The sequence below is a fragment of the Colobus angolensis genome, unplaced genomic scaffold, assembly GCF_000951035.1.
Source record: "Colobus angolensis palliatus isolate OR3802 unplaced genomic scaffold, Cang.pa_1.0 Scaffold383, whole genome shotgun sequence".
Lineage (NCBI taxonomy): Eukaryota > Metazoa > Chordata > Mammalia > Primates > Cercopithecidae > Colobus > Colobus angolensis.
Window position 1 is genome coordinate 460,067 of NW_012117188.1, and position 3,077 is coordinate 463,143.

Genomic DNA, 3,077 nt, shown 5'->3' on the forward strand with positions numbered 1-3,077 from the left:
ACCAAAGAAGCTATACAGATATTCCCTAACAATACAAAACTTTAACAATGAAGTTAAACTATATAGCAAAAGCCAAGTATGACAATACACATGAATAATTTATAAAATAAGCCATTAAATCCTAGAAAACTAAAGTGGGAAGATCTTACTGAAGGGTAACATACATAAAATGAGGACTAAAAGCAGGGAACAATCCTTAACATTTTCCCAATGACTGACTAAACCTCAAAAAGACAACTTAGGAAAATGATTAACATGCAGTTTTTATTTTTTTCCTAGCCAATTCAGTTCTACTTAGATAGATCAGGTTACCAGTCAATACATATACAGATTAGTTCTTTTTTTTTTTCTACTCAATTACTACCATTTTTTTCTTTTTCATCTTTTCCCTAATTTTTCCTTTGGTTTGATGAGTTGAACTCAAAAGGTTTGCTACCTAAAATGATTATCAACGCTTATGGGAATAGCACTCGAGAAGTGCAATCCTAGAAAAGGCAAATTTTTAACAGAGGTGGCTTGACAAAGTTAAGCATTCATTCTCAATATAACAATGTCTCCCATGTTAGTCACAAGGTTAATGGCTTGCTCTTGGCTAGATCACATGACCCTGCATGATACTGGAATGCTTCCTGGTGAGGTACTGCAGAGCTACGTGCACATACACCCATGAAAGCTTTCAATAAATGCAAAGCATCGTTTTAAACCATTTCAGTAGAATAAATAAAAATATACCGCATTTCTCTTGGCTTGCTTTGCTTCCTGAGCTGACTTGGAGTGCTGTTGGTGATACAGAAGTCACAACAGTTAGTTAGTGGCTACTCCAAGCTCTTTAGACTTCAGCACTTTCCGTTCTTCAAGCCTCAGCACTTTTCTTTGGCAGCAATTATGGTATTCTTCATTAGCATTGCCACTGTCATAGGGCCAACACCTCCAGAAACTGGAGTGATATAACTGGCTTTTTGCCTAACTCCTTTAAAATCCACATTTCCAACCAACTTAGGTTTAGCAGTTATAGGATCTTGAACTGTATCTATTCCCACATCAGTGACTATTGCTCCTTCCTTGGACATATTTGCTGTGATCAGATTTGGAATGACTGCAACATACATTACAATATCGGCAAGAATTGTATGTTTCCTCAACTGCTCTTTGGGGGTATATCAATGAGATATTATAACAGTGAGATCACCTCCGTGACGTTCATGCACCCCATCTGTGTGCAGTGACATTGCAATGGGCATTCCAAGATTTTTTGACCTTCCAGCCAAACTGCATTCTTCCCTAGAGTTGGAATGCCAGTTTGCTTAATTATTTCCCACACACCACATGAAGTAGCTGGTACATGGAATACTGGTCCAGATACATTCGCCCTACATTTATTACACGAAAGCCATCAACATTCTTATCTGGAAAAACAGCACTGCAGATCTTTCTCTCATCAGTGTGCCCTGGAAGAGACAGGTGAAGAAGGAGGCCATCTACATTACCGTCTTATTCAATTTATTGATTAAATTCAACAATTCTTCCTCAGAAATTGAAGCTGGTTTCACAATTGTGTCACTGTTGATTCCCACATCTGAAGCTGCCCTGGTTTTGTTGAGGATATAGGAGTGACTTGTAGGGACTTGTAGGATTTTTGCTGACCAGAGTCAAGCCTAGGCATGGCCATTTGTTGCCAGAGGCCAGCTACTCCTCCACCTCCTGCCACACTTCCTGCTTGATCCACCTGGCCAGTTTCCTGACAAAAGCTTCATTTAGTTGGCAATGGGTTCGTCCTAAGAACCGCACTGCTTCATCCAAAGCTGACAGACCAAGAGTGAGTATATGAGGGCAAAGGCAACAATTTTTAGGTTGGCCAGCTGTTCGATTGGTGCAAAAGCTTAGCTCATAAGAGCAGTGAGAGTTATCAGAACTAGCAAGAGTTCTTCCCTGAGGAAGTTCAAAGGAACTGCCGCGAGGTGAAAAGGGCGAGGGGCAGCTCTGAGCGGGCTGGATGGCTGGATCAGCGGGGGCCAACGCTGACATGAGGGAAGTCGCAGCCAGAGCCCGCCCCCGGTGCCCGCGCTGGACTGAAACTGATTTTAAACTTTTTGCCTTTGCGTCCCCGCCTGGTCAAAGTTCTGAAAAACATCCATTTTAAACTAAATTTCAACTAGTTATGAAATGATTAAACACGATTTAAAAAATATTTTGACTTGGTGCCCAAGTATTCGATCTTTTTTTTCTGTTACATATCAAAATTTAAGAATATGTAATAATAGTGAATTATTGCAAAGTTACTACCCTCTATGTACATTTTTCTTTTAATTGTTGAAAATGATTTCTTTTGAATTTCACTGACATCCTCCTGTTTTGAAAATTGCAGGATTTCTTGCACAAAGCCGCAGTTCACGGTGTTCTTACATTTTATGATTTTATGACTGCCCATTCTGTTCCCATGGAAACTTTCAGTTTTTATCTTCTAGATATTTTTAAAGCTTGTTATTTATATTGAAGGTTTTTTTAATCCATAAAGTTCCAATCCAACAACTGTATTGTTTTTCTAAGTGCAAGCTCCTTTGCAAATGGTTTTGTTCCTGTCTTACTTTGGGTACCCTTCTTTTTATATTCTACAGTTGTCATATGTTTGTTGACATATAATCAGATAGAGCAGCCAAGGGTTGGTGCCCCTTAGCAACATCCTGCAATCCTGTCTCCTTTATTAATACCTAAGCTTACTTTTTCCACTCACTTTTTCCTTGTCTTACTCTGAAACATATACATTTCCAGAAGAGGTTGTGAAAATATATTTGTAGTTGAATGAGTGCTTATAAAACAAACACTTGTGTAACCTAAGTCGAAAAGTAAAACTGGCAGCATTCCAAAACACATATCCAGTCTATTCATGCCATTCTCCCTAATTACAGTTCTATCCCTCCACCCTGGAGGTATCCCTATGCCTTAATCAATTTTGTGCTGATAGAACATCTCAGATGATAGCAGCATGATTTATAATCCTTTGGGTATATACCCAGTAATGGGATGGCTGGGTCATATGGGACTTCTAGTTCTAGATCCTTGAGGAATTGCCACACTGT

At 39.2% G+C, this 3,077-nt stretch overlaps 1 pseudogene; it reads right to left on the minus strand.

Annotated features, from left to right (window-relative positions):
- Positions 1-804: 804 nt before the first annotated feature.
- On the minus strand, positions 805-2,037 carry LOC105520627 (annotated as a pseudogene).
- Positions 2,038-3,077: the final 1,040 nt, after the last annotated feature.